We start from the raw sequence: 19,518 nt of genomic DNA on the forward strand, positions 1-19,518 counted from the left end.
AGTCAGCGAATGCAATCCCACATACCCTAACCCAATAAGAATTCAAGCCATTAAAAACCTAATGAAATTATAGTAATTAATTATGCAAGTATCTACCACCATGACTACACAAGGTAACCATCAGAGCAAAATATTTATTGTGTTTATCTTGATATCAGTGAGAACTAATTCCCGAATTCAAAAAAAAAAAAAAAAGTAGCCCACAAACTTGGTTGCAAAATGGTCTTGATGCAGAAATGAATGGATCCTTCCCAAAGTATCACCCACTGGACTCTGCCAACTCCTCGTCTTTCTAACATCGATACATCAGTATGACCAGAAAGGATGCACTAGTGGAGAAAAGCATTTATTCTGAAGCGTTGCCAAAACGGTGATGAGGGTACCCCGAGTCAATGGACCGCTGCCACTACCCCGGCTATCTTTTTGCGGAGAGGGAGAATGCTAATTTTGAGCTACTTTTAACTTATTGTATACTTTCTTTTGCTTTACATAAAATTTATACTGCCACTGCAGTACTGTTTGCTTTCTCATTGGGGTTGTATTATATCTCCAATCATTCTCATCCTTGACAAGTTGCCTCTAACTCTGAAGCTTTCGCATGCAGAAGAAAAAGATTAAAGCATTGGTGGACGAGCTGGTTTGTCTGAGTCTTATACAATTATGTGAACATACAATAATTTATAAGGTCTCTTTAACTATGTTTCAACACAAATATTGTTGCGGAAAAGAAGTGAAGATGATATAAGAGCATCTTAACAGTTGAAGTTTGGAACTCTCACCAACTATTCCATTTGTAAGTACAAGACCACTACCCATTTCAATAGGAATTGTCAACATGTCCGTATGTTCACTCTATTGTAATAACAATTTTTAAAATAAATGATACATCTACGTAAATATGCAAAACTAGCCCTTCATATTTTTTCTTTTAACATCGCTGTGTACAGGTATACAGATCTTACCTAGAATTACTGTAATTTATTTATTATCATTTTAATATTCTAATTCAACATCACAAGCGTGGATGGTCAGATAATATTGATTTGCTCCCATAGGTCCGGCATGAGCCCCCTCATAGTCACGACATGGCAAAAGTATTCAATTTCACTACATCCAATAGTACAAGATTTGATATAGCTCCATTCGAACTCGACTTAAAAAGTGGAAATTGGTGGCAATGGTGCCGGCTTGTCCACTTAGAAATAGCTTCCCTGCTAATCGTGACGAATATCTCTGCCTGCCCGATGAACATCGCGACCAAGTATTCATTTCACTAACCAGAGCATTGCACTTTTCACCATTGCCAGTCTCATTTTCACACAAGTAGTGCCGCAGAGTTCCAAATCCTCAAGTAGCAGTGAAGAGGTGAGCAACCCTGGTTTTTTTTTCTTTTCACACCTCTTTATACCGAATGATTAAGATCTAATTCCCCAGTGATATTCACTCTCCTAAAGCGGCATTCTAATTTCTAGCTAATGATGTGTTAAAGTCAACAGTTCACTTTATCTGTTAAGTAAAGCAAACTCAAATCCTAACCTTATGAAAAATCACTTCAAGATGCAATTACTGCCTTGAAGAACAAACCCATTCATACTCACAGGCATTACTCAGTATGGGTTATCAATTCGAATTTTCATTGGATCAGGCAATTCATTATCTTGTACTCTTAAGTGAGATGCAAGGCAGGATATCAATAACAAATTTGGGAAAACAAGTACATTTTTTCATTCACTTTCTTAGAAAATAAAAATAATAAAATCTTAGCACAGAAACCAGTTCATTTATTGGTCGGCACATTAAGGCTTACTGTCCTATAATACAAAGAAAGTTTATGATTAGATTTTGGTTTTTATTATTATTATTATTATAGCTTATCTGTGAGTTTGACCGTGTAATTTATATATAAAAAAAAATAATATTAAAAGAATAGCATTAATACTGGATCGAATTGATATAGGAATAGAAGACAAACAACCCAATGAGAAACTGACAAATGCTTATAACGTTTCTAAATATAAAATTGTGCAGTACTCTTAACTTAATTTGTTTATTGTCTTCCTTCCTGTTTTGAGAAAAAGGTAATATGCCCAATAATAGGGTAATCACTTTCGGTTAGTCGGACGTGTCTCTTTACATAGTAATTAATTTTTTTTGTTACAGGACGCGTTTCTAGTACAGTGCAATACTGCAGACACACCGCGGCACTCACTTCTTAATCATAACACCACAATCGTTTTTGTTAGATTTTCGAACTTATACAAGCGCTTCCTTAACACCTCCCTTAAGTCCTCCTTTCTGGTTTTCTTTGTTTCTCCTTCACCGCTCAGAGACCACCCACCTCCTGCAGATCTTTTTTGTTTTGGCTAAAGAATCTGTTGAGCAGAAACCACATCGATTGAATATTTACTCCTCTCCAATCCTCCATTCACCCCCTTTTTTTAAGCAAACAAAAAAATCTCCCATTTCCTTTGTTTCTTGTTTAATGAAAAAAAAAACTGGTTTTTGTTTACTGTCTCATGTTTTAATTCCATTGCTTTCTTTCCTCATTTTTCAATGTTAAAAAATACGAGTGAGGGAGGAAGAAAAAAGGTGAAAATGTCGATACTGTGGGAAGTCGCAGGTATTGGAGCGCTGTTCTCGATGTTGACAATTCTTATGTACTTGTCCACCACAGAGCAAATAACATAATTCTCGAAAGAGAAGGTGGAACTGAAGGTGCAAGAGGATGAAGTGGAGCGTAAGTTTTGAAGTGCTAGAAAACAATTGTGGAAATGAGTAGAAGAGTTGTTGCGCAGTGGGTAATTAACGTGAACTCATCGTTCCTGAATCCGATGACGTTGACTAAAGAGGAGCAAACGTCCGATGTTTCCGCTATTGAAAACCGGGCTACAAACAGAGCAGTAAAGCATCGAAAAGGTGCAGGAGGTTGCTGAACGTCCTGCATCACAGAGCAGTCGCATCAGTTTCACCACTGCCCTATCAGTTCATAAGCACGAGCGCTTAATTGAATAAAGATTAAACTTGGCCTTTCAATCACGATCGTCCACTTTGGAGATGTATTGAAGCATTAAAGTAGGCCGGCAGGACATTATGGGGTTCATTGATGGGTGGTCATCGGTAAGCCACCCTGTCAAGAAGTTGGTAGGCAGGCCAAGGAAGACAAGCGATTCTTTGATAAGAGTGATTTTGAGAGGTACGACACTCCGAACATAGAAAAAACCGAGATGAAATCGCGCAATGACTTAGGTTTGAAATTTGATATAGGGACTGAAAGTGGAAGGTAAATAAATTATTTGCACGATTAAGAAGGAGAGACAATCCTAATAATTTTAGCTAATATTTGGGTCGATCTTGATCTGGAGAAATAGGAATTCCTTTTGGTGAAAATCATAAGGATGTAAACTATTGTTGACAGCACGGGATCGAATGTGTTGGACAGCATGGTGCAAAGTCTTTCTCTGATGACGTTTGAGGAGAAGATGAGCTTGGAGGTTGTTTAGAAAGATGACAGGTAATAACGTCTTTCCTGTGACATTTTATTGGTTTGTCACATTTTTTAATACTATGTTATAAATTTCATCATTTCAGTACTCCCCGGATCTATAAGAAAGTTTTATCATTTAAATTTGTAACAATCATATAAATAAAAATCGAATGAATGATCATTAAAGAGAAAGTCACAAGATGATAGCAGAACGCCATGAATATTGTGTCAATATTTTATACAAGAAAAGTGGGAAAGAGAAAAATCATTTAAAAAAATATTTTGAAATTAAGTGGTATTATTATATATTTAGATTACTACAATTTGAATGAGAATTATTAGAATGGGTTTGATAAAAAAATAGTGGAAAGAAATAACAATACAATTTCAAGGAATTATTTATAACACTTAAAATATATACGAATACTTTTAGCACCTTGATTTATAATTCTCATTTTCCTTGTAGGGAAGTTGCTGATACATGTGAGTTGCAATCTGTGCCGAATGATGTATGTAAGGAATGGTGGTGTTACCCATTGCCATTATTCACTGTAGCAAGGGCATTAAAGAACAAGAGACAACTATCTCAATGGAAAAACCTGCCTTACAAGATTGGGAAGGCCTTCCCCAACAGAGTTCAAAAGAGTGCTGAAAGTAGGGGTGTAACCAAACCGAGTAGCTCGTGCTCAGCTCATCTTGAGCTCGAGCTCGACTTGATTTATATTGACTAGGCTTGAGCTCAAACTGTTCCAAAAATAATCGAGTTGAGTACTGAGCCTGACGACACTCAACTCATGAGCTTAACAGAGCTTGTGTAATTTTTAAAACGGTTACAAACCCCAATTCATTTTCAGTCTAATCCAATTTGAAATCCCTTTTCCTCTCCAGTCTTCGATTTCGGCCACCTAGAACCCCAAATCGTCGCGATGCGACACTATGCACACATGCCGAAGTCCGTCAGTCTCAACTCTCTACCAATCTCCGTTAGTCTCTGCCAGTTTCCAACAGTTGAGGACTGAAGTAATTCATCAGTCTTCATGTTTCTTAATGAAATTGTGTTTGAATAAGATTGTAAAGTGTGTTATTAAGATGTTGTGACGCACTGAATGTTTATTAAGGCATGAGATGGTGTAAACTGTAAATGAGAAGCCGAGATGGTGTACAATCAAAGAGAGTTTAAGGAGTGCTTCGAGTGTGGTCTCTATTTTGTTAGGAATGGAGTTTTGACCTAAGTGTTGATTGTGCTTTTCAATACTATTGTGTTTTTTTCATTAGTATAGTGTTCTGTTTTTGTGAAATTTTAATGTTAGGGATTGACATTTTGTCGAATGAAACTTGATGTTAGGGTTGTGAGACATTGTACTTGATTCAAAGATTTTTAATTGTCAATGGATCAGATTTTTTTCTTTTTCAAAATCAAGGCAGTGCAGTGCTGAAGTTGTTGTTCTCTATGTTGTCTCTTTTTTCACAGTGTACTAATTTAGGTTCCGTTAATAAGTCGGTTTTGCAGAATTTAGATATGTTTAGATATTTTAGACATGTTGTCCTCTTTCAAGTACAATGGAGATTGTGAACAAGCCCAACTCTTTTTTTTCAATCCAATCCTTTGGATACTAGAGTTATTAATTCCAAATTCATCAAAAGACGGATTGTAAGAAACAACGTCGTTAATATTATTTTAAACCAAGAAATTTATTAATTTAAAAAATATATCAAGTAATGAAAATGGGTTCACTTGAACCTACTAAAATTTGACTTTAATTAAATAAGTTATATTTTAATGAAATTAACAATTTTGGCCCTATTTAATTAATATGACACACTAAAATTTATATTAACAACAATTTTTGACATTCTCTCTCTTCTTCAGTTCCTTTCCTCTTCTCTCATACTTTTTCTTCTATTTGATGCATTAATCAGGAAAGGTATTCATTTAAGGTCATAAGGTAAGATAAAAGAACATGAGATAAGAATTTGTAGGCATAAAGCATTAGAATCAGCAATGCAATCCCACATCACCCAATCAATAAGATGAAGCTCATTAAAACCTAATGAAATTATAGTCAGTCTAAAACATAAAACACACCCCAACACCAATGAAGTTATGAATTATCCAAAAGGCTTTTCTTTCCACCAAAAACATTATGAATATGCAAAGCTGTATTTACATATTATTGTCATCAATTTCAATTGCAGGCGCACCAGCTATTACTCATGATCTAATTGATATTCTTTGAAAAATCAATGTTAATTGTGATAGATGTCTCTTCACCTCCATTTTATTATTTTAAAATAAAAATAATGAATGAAATGATAACAATGAGACTTTCGGAGAACTGGAGAGAGGAGGTGCACTTCTCATTTCTCAACACAATTCACTGAATGAAATTGGACATGCCTCCCACGAGTAGCCCACTTTCCTGAATTTTCTAAAGCAGGTTACCCCACTCTTCACAATTCAGTGCCTTCATAAACCAAATACAAAAAAATAGGAAACAAATAAACAACACCTCATGGAAATTTGTTGAAAGATTAATGAGATCGAGATATTGTCATTTTGTTCAATTACTTCCAAATGAATATCCCACCATTATTTCTGATACTATAATAAGTAATGGACTGTACAGACACAAGCTTAGCCACAAATTTAATCATCTCATCATCCTTGTGAAAATAGCTGGCCAGCATATGAGTTACCTTCAACTTAAAAAGCTTTTCCACATACTTCTAAAGCGGCCATAACTATTGTATGTCTACTTTATGTCCACGTTAAGGATTACTAGTCATAATCGTAAATACAAAGAAAGCTTTATAATTATAATGTTGGTTCATATATATTAATCTGCGAGTTTGAATGTGTAATTTTTATATAAAACACAATATATTAAATACACTGGACGAGGGATATATGAGTGAAAAGAAGGGCATGGGATGGGCGGTTGAAGGAATAGCAGAGGGGTGAAATTATATTTGGAAATAGGCTGGTTAAAGATTAGGTAGGAGTTTAGGTGTGGGAGTGGAGGAGATATGGACGCTATGCATTGGCCAATTAATTTTTCTGTGGCTTCTTCTCCTCACCGCTTCAGATAAACACTCTCTGCAAAAAAAAAATTTTTTGGGCCTTTTGGCCAAAAGATTGTTTTGAGTGGAAATCACATCTTGCTTGCTATTATCGAAAATTGATGGGTGCTTTTGTCTATTATTTTGGATAGATTTTTGGGAATAATATTATGGATAAAATTTTGGGAATAATATTAGATAGTTGAATAGGATAAGTATACGAGGTAAAATTTAAAAATTAATAAAAAACTCCATAGGTTTGCTAATTTAACTAAACACCCTAACATATAAAAAAATTTGTAAAATAACAAAAACACTCACTCTATCCACAGGTGCAGATTTCGGCTACCACTGTCAGAACTCTAGTGAAAAATGGCGTTATAACATAGACCGATCGAATCTGGTCAGTCGCGTGCATACGAATATGACATTTTTGGCTAGATCTGGCCGGTCGACGGTCATAAAATCTAGATTTGCCTCATGACGACTAGATCAGTGAATAACCAGTCATTTTCGATCGTTTTAAGCCGTTGTAATAGATTCTGATAATCGCCGACGGTGGTTGTCAAAATCTGATAACTATGGGGTGAATGAGGGTGTTTTTGTTAATTTTTTACTTTTTTCTAAGAATGTTTATTAAATTATAAATTTAAGAGGTTTAAAAGTAATTAAAAAATAAAAAACTATTTTTTAAATAATTAAACAAACAAATATTTTATAAATAGGATTGAGAATAATAGGGAAATATCGTATGAAACATAAAACTAACATATTTAATAGGGAAATATCGTATGAAATAATAAAACTAACATATATTATTTAACATTATCTCAATAATCTTTATTATCCTTAATGAAATGATAAACAATGAACTTTTGGAGAGCGGAGAGAAGAGGTGCACTTCATAATAGTCAATACAATTTAATGAATAAAAACGCATGCCTTGTATAGGCTGACACAGTAGCCCCTGTCTAATTTTTTCTAAAGCGCGTTACCCACTCTGCACAATTCACATGTCCATAATTCCAACGTCAACATAAAAAAAAAAAAAAAAAAAAGGAACAATAAACAAACACGTCATGGAAATTTGTTGAAAGAGTAATGAGATGATGAATAGTATCTCTTGTTGTCCAAATGAATACCCCACCATTATTTCTGATATAGTGAAAGATAAGAATTGCTGTACACAAGCAAGCTAGCCACAATTAATCATCCTTGTGGAAAAAGGGAAAATAAGCTGTGGAAAATATCTGGCCAGCATATGAGTTACCTTGACTTCAAAGCTTTCCAGCACGCATTCTAAAGCCGCCTTAACCATGTTCACAACACATGATTGCACTTGTTGCTGTTTTGTCCTTTTAGCGACTTCGAGTTTTACATTACCAAGAAGTTCTTATTCCTTTCCCCCCCTTTTTTTTAGAAAAAAATAATTTTTCATTTCTAACTTTATGTCCAACGTGTTAGATTATAGTCATAATCGTAAATACAAGAAAGCTTTATGATTATAATTTGGTTTATATTTTGTTATTATTATAACGCGAGTTGAATGTATTATTTTATGTAAAACATATATTAAATACATGGATCGAATTGATATTAATGAGGTGACAAGAAGGGGCATGGAATGGGAGGGTATTGAAGGATAGTAAGAGGGTGAAATCATAATTTGAAAATAGGCTGGTTAAGGATTAGGTAGGAGTTACGGTGTGAAGTGGAGGAGATATGGACTATGCATTTGCCAATAATATTTTCTTGTTTGCTTCTCCTTCACCGCTTCAGATAACACACTCTTTCCAAAAAATATATTTTTGGCAAAGGAATTGTTTGAGTAAAAAGTAGAAACCAATCTTGCTAGCTTAATTATCGAAAACTATATATTATTTACATTATCTCAATAATCTTTTATTATCCTTAATGAAATGATAAACAATGAGACTTTTGGAGAGTGGAGAGAAGAGGTGAACTTCTAATAGTCAATCAATTTAATGACTGAAACCTGACATGCTTGTATAGGCTGAACACAGTAACCACTTTCCTAATTTTTCCAAAGCGCGTTACCCCCTCTTCACAATTCACATGTCCTTCTAATACCAAGTCAACATAAAAATAGGAAGAACACTCATGACTCTTTCAACACAAAGCCATACTTTTACAAATTTTATCTCGTATATGATACGAAATAGTAATTAATACTACAGTTTTCAAATGATGTGCATCCAACGATACATGGAATAATATGACATAATTTTGATTGTTAATTTTATAAATTAATATTAATTGATGTTCAAGATTTTATCACGTCACTCAGAATATGGATTCGATATATAATTTTGTACAACTCTATCATTTTTCTAAGAAGAAAAGATTACGGAGAGCAAAATCTTAAGCAAGTTATATAGCGGAAGCACTAATCCAATTAACATGTTGAAAACAGGTTAAATCACTTGAAGTCACCATTAAGCTAATGCATGGTTGATAGAGTTCAATTATAACTATACGATATACCTTAGTAGACATGATCCGTTTTGGATGAAATCACGTAAATCTATTTTTGAAATTAACGCATGTATCTTCACCTAAAAGACTCTATTATATTGAGAGAATCTATCCAACCTTACAAATTAAATATCTAGATTCTCATTCACTAATGATTTGTTTTTATGTGTTTACCATTGGAGTGATTGTTACTCTGGGTACGAAAGGTCTTAACGGCAGAAATGATATACACTCCAAAAGCTAACGTACCCACTAGCACTACCAAACCCTCCTCTTTGCTAACAGTGTGATACAATTATGTACAGAAAAGATGTTACTAGTGAAGAAAAGGCATTGAATTTGGAGCGTTTGCGAAAGGGCAGGAGGGTCCCGACTCATATGGCCACTTGCACTACCCACTGCAACCTGTTTTGGAGTTTTGCGAGAGGGAGGATGGCGAAGCTTTAGATGGTTACACATGTGACGTTGTGGCTAAAAAACAATAAATTATGAATAATGAATAATATCTTGACCAACATGCATGGTATGTTTGCTTCCGAGGGGGTTATAATTTGAAAAAATAAAAATAAATTGAAAGTTAAGTATGATAGATGAGGAGGAGGTGTCAAGTGTAACCATGACTGAGCTGGACCAAGAAGAGAAAGACTGATTCTTTTTCCCTCTCCAACCTAGCTATAAGAATAAAGCTATAAAATGCATCCCCGTGGAAGAGCCGAGAGAGACTCCTTGTGGCTGCCTAGCCATCTATGATGTCCTTAAACTGCAATCTACTTCTGTCATTCACATTATATTTAGCTTTAATGAGCCCGATTGAGTTTATTCATTGTTGTGAGTAACAACTTAACTAGATCCATCGGTTATAAAGTAGTAATATGTCAAATGTAAGAAATAGTACATTATAAAATAGATCCAATTGTCTAATTAATTTCTTAAAGAACACTTTGTTGTCATAAAATTGTTCAGTTGTATAATTCTACATTGCTCCCTGTTTGTTTGTTGTCATCTCAGTTTTATTTTCAATTAAGGGAAAGATAGAGTGTTGAAATTGTTGCTTTCATTGCTGCAAAAATTGGTATGGAACATTTTCTCTATGTATTAGAATTAGAATGACAACAAGAACAACTTATAAAATCTGAAACAGTAGAATTGAGAAACAGATACATAAATATCTTCATCATTCTTGTGGAATCAGTAGACGGAAGTTTTGCTGCCTCAACGGGCAGATCTGGCTTTTTCGGCCAGATCGTGGTCTGATATGGTCGAAAATATCCAGATTTATGGCTAGATCTGGCCGTTGCGGCCCGCAAACTCCATCTACGGCGCGACGGCCATTTGGCCGTAGATCTACCTTTTCGATCAGACGGTACGAATCTGGCCGGAAAAGGCCAGATCGACGCGTTACGACACAGATCCGACGGGTCTATGTCGTAAACGCAATTTTGGTCAGTTCCGACGGTGGTGGCCGAAATCTGGCACTGCGGATGGTAGGGGTGTTTTGTTATTTTATAAAATTTTATATATGGGATGTTTAGTTAAATTAGTAACCTAAGGGGTTTCTTAGAAATTTTTAAAATTTAAAAAACTAAATATTAAACTTTCAAGGCCATTTTAATCATTCACTGTTAAACACGAAATCATAACAGAAATGAAAGGTACCTATTTGTTATTTTAAATCTTTTGGATACCACTTTATTTTCGTAAACTTAGGTAGTTTAAATCGTTCTTTTTAGAATATTATCATTTTGTTCCAAATGAATATCCCACCCATCATTTCGATATTATGATAAGATAAGAATGGACTGTACAGAAACAAGCTTAGCCACAAATTGAATCATCTCATACTCCTTGTGGAAATAGCTGGCCAGCATGATATTACCTTCAACTTAAAAAGCTTTTCAGCATACATTCTAAAGCCCACTTAACCATGTTCACAACACATGATTGCGCCTTGTTACTGTTTTGTCTTTTAGCTGACTTCGAGTTTTTACAGTTACCAAAGAAGTTCTTCATTTCCTGTCCTTTCTTTTTATTTTTATTTTTTTAGAAAAATATATTTTCATATCAACTTATGTCCAAATGTTAAGGATTTTAGTCATAATCGTAAATACAACGAAAGCTTTATGATTATAATTTGGTTTATTATTCGTTATACTATTATCTGCGAGTTTGAATGTGTAATTTTTTATATAAAACAAATATATTAATACATGGATCGAATTGATATAATGAGGTGAAAAGAAGGGGCATGGGAGGGAGGGTTGACGGAATAGTAGAGTGAAATTATAATTTGGAATAGGCTGGTTAAAGATTAGGAGTTTAAGCCTTAAGGTGTCGAGTGGAGGAGATATGGAGTCTATGCATTGGCCAATTAATTTTTTTTCTGTTTGCTTCTCTTTCACCGCTTCAGATAAACACTCTTGCAGATTTTTTTTTGCTAAAATAATTCTTTGAGTAGAAAACTCATCCTTGCATAATTATCGGAAACTTTGGAGAGTGGAGAGAAGTGGTGCACTTCACATAGTCAATACTATTTGATGAATGAAACTGACATGCCTTGTATAGGCTGACAGAACTAGCCCACTTCCTAATTTTTCTAAAGCAGGTTACCCTACTTTATTTGGAATTCACGCCATCTTTACTAGAATTATCTATTATATTCAAGATTCAACCAGAGGCTTATAAATTACAGTTCTAGATTCTCAGCGTATAATACGCGTATAAAACGCGAATTTGCTCAACTAGTTCATTACTGAATGAGAATCTAGAATTGATTTATAAGCCTCTGGTTGAATCTTTGATATAATCAATCGTATTGCATATAAAATGCGAATTACTATATTTATAAGTACATCGAATTATATATAAATATATGTTTTAGTCATATAATTGTATATAATTTCTATAATTCGATCATATTTTTTTTTTTAAAATTTTGTTATTATTGAGTCAAAACAACGCTGTTTTAGATAAATTTGATCAAAACAACGTGATTTTATGCTTAGTATCTTAAAGCGCGACGTCAGCCTCTTTTGTGCGCCTTTTTCCCTTTTCTGCGCCCGCTTCCTTTCTCTTCTTTCTTTTGGGCGCGCCCTCTTCTTTCTTTTTCTCTTTTTTGTGCCCTCTTTCTCTCTTCTTTTTCGGCGTCTCTACCTCTCTCCCTCTTCATCTATTCTCAACAACACCACTGATCGTCTTATCAACGAGCCGAGCCGAGTCGAGCTTTTGGTTATCGAGCTCGGCTCATTTACACAGTGTCGAGCTCGAGCTCGAGCCTGCCGAGCCTCAAAATTGAGACTCGAGCTCGAGCTCAAGTCAAGCTCGATAAGGCTCGATCAAACCACCATTTATCGGGTTTGATCGAGCCAAGTTCCCCTTTTTACAGCAATCTGTCTGCGTAAATATTTCATATTACATCCAATGTGAATTAACCATGATAGTTTTGAACATTACAAAATGTCTATTACCTTACAAATCAAAAATACTTCTGAATATATACAAATACTTCTTAGGAGATTACCGATTTCAGAGTGTCTGGTTCGCAATTGGGATTTAGGGGTCTTGATTGCGATTTGGGATTTAGACAACTGGAATGGAACTAAAATACGCTATGTTTTGGTGTATCGTTATTTTCAAATTTGCACATTGGGGGGGGGGGGGGGGGGGGGGGGGCTGTCATTTTTAAACTTTTTTCACTGAAAAACTAGTTTAATACCTAATAGTTTAAAAATCACCAAACACCTATTAAGTGTACAGTGCTTAATCGAGCGAGCCGAGGAGCCCACGAGCCGAGCTTCACTGTGTTCAAACTCGACTCGGTTAACGAACCAAGTTCGAGTCGAGTCGAGTCAAACCGAGCCTTATCGAGCCGAGCTCTAAATGAGCTTTTATCGAGCTGAGCCGAGCAGTCGCTCGGCTGCGCGCGTTTACAGTCCTACTTATCCTCTTCTTCTTCAACTTAAAAGACAAATAAAATTATTTGTTTTATTTAATAATTAGTCACTTCTAATATTTGTAATAATAAATTAAAATAATAATAAAAGATATAATTATATACCTATAAAAAAATAGAGAATATTAATCAATGATCATAAAAAATACTAAAATCAAGATTAATATATCGATTTTTCAAAAGTATATGATAATATATATATAAATCCATATATATTCAATCGTATTTTTTTCATATTCGAATTTTTATAACGTTTTTTTATCGTTTGCTTTACTCCGTAAATTCCTGATCCTTTTTTTACCGTACCGTATTTACTAATATCTTGTAATGATATGTTTTTTTTATGTGTTTACCTTTGAAATGATTGTCATTTTGGGTATGAAAGGTCTTGAGGCAGAAAGAATGGACACTCCCAAAAGCTAACATAACATTATTACACAGTAAACACTAACAAAACTCCTCTTCTTGCTAACAATAGATACAAGTATGACACAGAAAGGATGTTACTAAGGCATTGAATTTGAAGCGTTTGCGAAAGGGTAGGAGGGTCACCGACTCATAATGGCCACTTGCCACTGCCCACTGCGAACTATTTGGAGTTTTTAGAGAGGAAGCATGTGTGAAGCTTTAGAATGGTTAAATATGCGACGTTGTGGCTAAAAAACAATAAATTATGAATAATGAATAATTACATGCATACTTGTTTGCTTCTCAGTGGTTATAATTTGAAAAATAAAAATAAAGTTGAAAGTTAAGTATGAATCTATGTGTCCTAAGCTGCAATCTACCTCTTGCATTCTCATTATGTTTGGCTTTAACATGAATGCCCTTGAGGTTTATTCATATGTAAGTAACAATTTAATTAGATCCAGGTTCTAAAAATAGTAATATCAAACATTAAGAAATGTAACCATGAAATAGATCCATCCGTTGTATTAATTTCTTAAAGCACACTTTGTTGTCATAAAAATTGTTCAGTTATGTAATTCTACATCTTCTCTCTGGTTCTTTGTTGTCATCTCAGTTTTATTCATTAAGGAAGAAAGATAGAGTGTTGAAATTGTTGTTTTCATTGCTACAAAATTGTTGAGGAACGTTTTCTCTGTATATTAGAATTAGAATGACAACAGAACAACTTATAAAATCTGAAACAGTATAATTTGAGAAACAGATCATATTAATCATATCATCTTGTGATATAGCTGGCCAACGTATGAGTTGCCTCTAACTTGTAGCTTTTCCAGCAGGCATAAAGAAAAAGATGAAGTCGTCGGTGGACCTAGCTGTTTTCTGAGTCTTATACAATTAGTGTGAACAAAACGATTCTAAGCCTCTTTAAACTGGTGTTCACAACACATCAGTTATCATCGTGTAAGCACAAGATTATCATCTTCATTGGCCGAATCTTAATTCACCCAAGTTTGTTGAAATGACAAGTTGGTACTTAAAATTTTGAAACGACAATAGGTACCTTCCGTCATGTTCTGTTAGGGTTTTCGTTAGATAATAGTGAAAAGACTAAAATGCCCTTGAAAGTTTATTTTTAGTTTTTATAAATTTAAAAATTTCTAAAAAACCCCAGGTTTCTAATTTGACTAAACACCCCATATATAAAAATTTTATAAAATAACCAAAAACACCCCGCCACCTGCAGTGCCAGATTCCGGCCGCCACCGCCGAATCTGGCCGAAAAAATTGCGTTACGACACAACCCTCGGATCTGTGTCGTAGCACTAGATCTTTCATTTTCCGTAAGATCCGTGGCTGATCTTGCCGGAAAAGACCATCTACGGCATTCTGGCCGTCGAGACCGGAAGCTCGCCGGAAAATTGTTTTACGCCCAGACCCATTGGATATGTGTCGTAACACGTCGATCTGGCGCTTTGTTTTTCGGCTAGATCCGTGATGATCTGGCCGAAAAAGCCAGATCTGGCTGTCGAGCCCGAAAAAGGCCAGACAGAGATCTGGCCTTTTCCGACCAGTCGGTGGAGATCTGGCCGGAAAAGGCCCATCGGTGTGTTACGACACAGATCCGACGGGTCTGTGTCGTAAACCAATTTTCCGGTCAGATTCCCGCGGTGGTGGTCGGAATCTGGCACTGTGGTGGCGGGTGTATTTGTTATTTTATAAAATTTTATATATTGGGGTATTTAGTCAAATTAGCAAACCTAGGGGGTTTTTTAGAGATTTTTAAAAAGCTAAAAATTAACTTTTAAGGGCATTTTAGTCTTTTCACTATTATCTATGAAAAACACTAACAGAACATGACGAAAGGTACCCATTTTGTTGTTCAAAACCTTTGGGTACCAACTTGTCGTTTCGACAAATTTGGATTGTATAAGTCGTTCCCTTTCAAATTTTCATTATCTTTTTAACTCTTGAGATAAGAACAAGGACAGAGATTAATAACAAATTGCCCACCTCTAGACTAAATTTCTATTTATATACGGTCATAAACTTTAAGTTGAAATTCAAATTAATCATTTATAATATGATTAACGATATATTTTATGTTATTATTTTCACATTCGATGTATTTCACAATCTCACGCGACTTTTGTGCAAGCATTGTTTGTATGTTAATTAATTTTTTTTTGTTTTCTTCCTGTTTTGAAGAAAAGTAATAGCCATAAAATTGGCTTTAATTTGAAGAAAAAAGCATAAGGTTGTTGACATGTTCACTTTCGGTGTCGATGTTCTCTTTATCATGTAATTAATTGTTTTTGACAGGACGCGTTTTAGTACAGTACAATACTGCACTGCAAACGCGCCTAGATCTTCTTTATCATATACAACCAAATCGTTTTGTTATATTATTCATTCCGCCTCTAAGCTGTAAGCTCACTCTCTGCATTGCTCTCAACCAAGAAACACACCCTCAACTCATCACTATTTCCTTCATATCCCTCTCTACTCCACTTCCCTTAACCCCTCCTCCTTTTCTACGTTTTTCTGTTTTTCTTCACCTCACCGCTTCAGAGACCACTCCTGCTGATCTTTCTTTTTTTTTTTTTTTTTTTGTTTTGGTAAAAGAATTTTTTGAGCAGAAACTAAATCGCTTTATTTTTACCCCGATTCCCTTATTTACCTCTGTTTTTTATATTAAAAAAAAAAAATCTCTCATTTTCTCTGTTTTTCTTGTTTAACAAAAAAAAAAAAAAAAAAAAAAGAAAAAGAAAATTGTTTGTTATTGTCTCTGTTTTAATTTCATTGCTTCTTTCTCTCTATTTTTCAAATTTAAAAAAAAAAAAAAAACAAGATGAAGAAGAAAGGAAAAGGGTTGAATGGTCGTATTTGCCGCGAATATTGCGGTATTGTGGGTAAGTTCTCGGTATTGGAGTGCTTTAGTTACTTGTTCACCCAAGAGCAACTTAGAAATCTCGAACTAGAAGTTGGGAAGCTGGAGGTTAAAAAAATTAAAGTGGATGTTAAGGTGGAGAGGCTAGAAACAATGTGGAAGAGATCTTAGATAATGTTGAGCAGTGGGCAATTAAAGTGAACTCCATCGTTCCTGAAGCAAAGACGTTGATTCAAGAGAAGCAAACGTCGGATGTTTCAACTTGAAAGCCCGCTACGAACAGAGCAGGAAAGCATCGAAAAAGGTGAAGGATGTTGCTGAACTCCTGGAGCTACAAGAAGCATTCGGCGATCAGTTTCCGCCCTACATTCATGAAGACACGATGCTTATTGAATCAAGATTACTTGGCCTTTCAATCACGATCGTCCACTTTGAAGATGTATTGGAGGCATTAAATGAGGCCGAGGTGGACATTATTGGGGTTCATGGGATGGGTGGCATTGGTAAGACCACCCTGGTCAGAGAAGTTGGTAGGCAGGCCAAGGAAGACAAGCGATTTGATAAGGTGATTTTTGGAGGTAACTACACTCCAACATAGAAAAGATACGAGAAGAAATTGCAGATAACTTAGATTTGAAATTGATGATAAGAAGACTGAAACTGGAAAAGCAATAAGTTATTTGCACGACTAAAGGATTGAAGACAATCCTGATAATTTTGATAATATTTGGGTCGATCTTGATCTGGAGAAACTAGGAATTCCTTTTGGGGAAAATCATAAGGGATGTACACTATTGTTGACAGCAAGGGATCAAAGCGTGTTGGACAGGATGGATTCAAAGTCTTTCTCGATTGACGTTTTGAAGGAAGATGAAGCTTGGAACTTGTTCAGAAAGATGACAGGTAAAAGTCTTTTCCTCGTACAATTTTTTGATTTGTCACATTTTTAATACTATGTTATAGATTTCACTCATTTCAGAGCTCCCAGATCTCTAAAGAAAGTTTTATTCATTTAAATTTTGTAACACTAAATATAATACTTGCTGTTTTAGTTTACGTGATTGGATCGATTTTTTTTTTTTTTTTTGAAGTAATAATAAATGAAAATAGTTCAATTTCACCGATATCTCGTTAACTATAACTTTGATATATAAATATGTATACCAAAAGTTTTATTTGAATAACATGAAAAAGGTTCAAATTTCACCCGTTACTCGTTAAACAAGACCTTTAAGCCTTAAACACTTCGTAAACAGCAAATGGTAGCCACAGGCACTTCTATTCCACCGCTTAAACTTTGTATCATCACTATTTCAATTGTACAAATATCAAATGATGATCATTAAAGAGACAGTCCAGATGATCAAAAGCGCTGGTGAATATTGTGTCAGTAATTTATACAAGAAAACTGGAAAGAGAAATATCATTTGAAAAAGATACTTTGAAATTAATCGATATTTATCATATATTAGATATACTAACTTTTGAATGAGAATTATTTAGAATGGGGTGTTTCATAAAAAAATGGAGGAGAGAATAACACATATCACTCAATTTTTGCACTTTATATAGTTTTATTGGAGTGCTTTGGAGAAATAAAAGTATCTTCCTTCGGTTGAATCTTCAATTAGTTTCCTCCGCCGTTGAAATTTTTTCTTTAAGGTTTCAGTATTTATTTGATATTTTAAATTTTTGTTATACAACGTAAACGTTAAAAGATTGATTTTATTATTTAACCCTCTTTGTTTTGAGATATTTAGAAAAAGCAATTTGATAAACTAAAATATATAAAATTATAATAATATATAGAATGCTATTTAACATAGGTACTTTTACGTTGATGTCAGTCTTATTGTTGTTAGGCCTTAGCCCTTTGAACCAAATGCTCTGACTCTGATGAACTTTTATATATAAGTATCAATACCAGTTCTGCATCAATATTATACGATCCCGTAATAATACATATTTTCATTATTTGTCCTTTAGTAGTGTTTACAGATTATGCGGTTGAAAAATTTCTCAATATTTAACACAAACAATATATTTACTTTTTATATGTTAAACACAACATTTTAGAATTATTTGTAATATATTCTTAAAGAATTCAATTAATTTTGTGATATATTCTTAGAGAATTCTAAATTAATCAACATACTTAACAAAAAATTATCTTTCTACCACCTTGATTTAATTCTCATTCCCCTTGTAGGTGAAGTTGTTGATACGTGTGAGTTGCATTCTCTGGCGAATGAGGTATGCAAGGAATGTGGTGGTTTACCATTGCCATCGTTACTGTAGCAAGGGCATTAATGAAAAAGGACAACTATCTCAATGGAGGAAAGCCTTGCGAGAATTGAGAAAGCCTCCCCATCAGAGTTGATGGAGTGCTAAAAGATGCATATTCAAGATAGCATTGAGTTACAATTATTTAAAAGGTGAGAGAACTCAAGAAAGTTTTTTTGCCTGCAGTATAATGACACATGATGCTTCCATTTCAATTTGTGTCAAATTCGTTATAGGTTTGAATAACTTGAAGGAAATAATCTTAAATAGAAAAGCACGAGATAGTCTAGATGATCTTCTCTAAACTCAAAGAACTCTGTTTATTACTTGATTGTTCAAGTGAACGATTTTTATGCATGATGTTGTTCGGGATATTGCTATAACAATTCATATAAAGACCATCATGTATTTACAGAGAGAAATGATGTTAAAAATGATTGGAAAAATATAGATAAACTCATGAAGTGCACCAAAATCTCCTTATAGTAGCGATATTATAAGTAAACATTGGTTGAAGGTTTAGAATGTCCAGAACTTGAATTTTTCATATGGTTATGGAAGATTCTTCTTTCAAATATCCTGAGAATTTTTCTCGAGGATGGCAAAGCTCAAAGTTTTAAGATTGAATTGTTTCCATTATCAATTAGTCTTCCATAGGCCTTCAAACATTGTGTTTGGATGGGAGCGAAATGGAGAAGTTGCTATGATAGGAGAGTTGAAGAAAACTAGAGATCCTTAGCTTGTAGGTTGTCGTAATATTAAGCAATTGCCTAAGAAATAGTCAACTAACTCAACTAAGGTTGTTAGATTTAAGCTTTTGTACGAATCTTCAAGTACACACCATGTCATATCAAGCTTAGTGTCGTTGGAAGAATTATACATGAGAGGATGCTCTGTTCTATGGGAGTCAGAGGACCCATGTTGAAAGAAATAATGCTAGTCTTGAGG

This window comes from Pistacia vera, unplaced genomic scaffold (genome assembly GCF_008641045.1).
Source record: "Pistacia vera cultivar Batoury unplaced genomic scaffold, PisVer_v2 Contig656, whole genome shotgun sequence".
Lineage (NCBI taxonomy): Eukaryota > Viridiplantae > Streptophyta > Magnoliopsida > Sapindales > Anacardiaceae > Pistacia > Pistacia vera.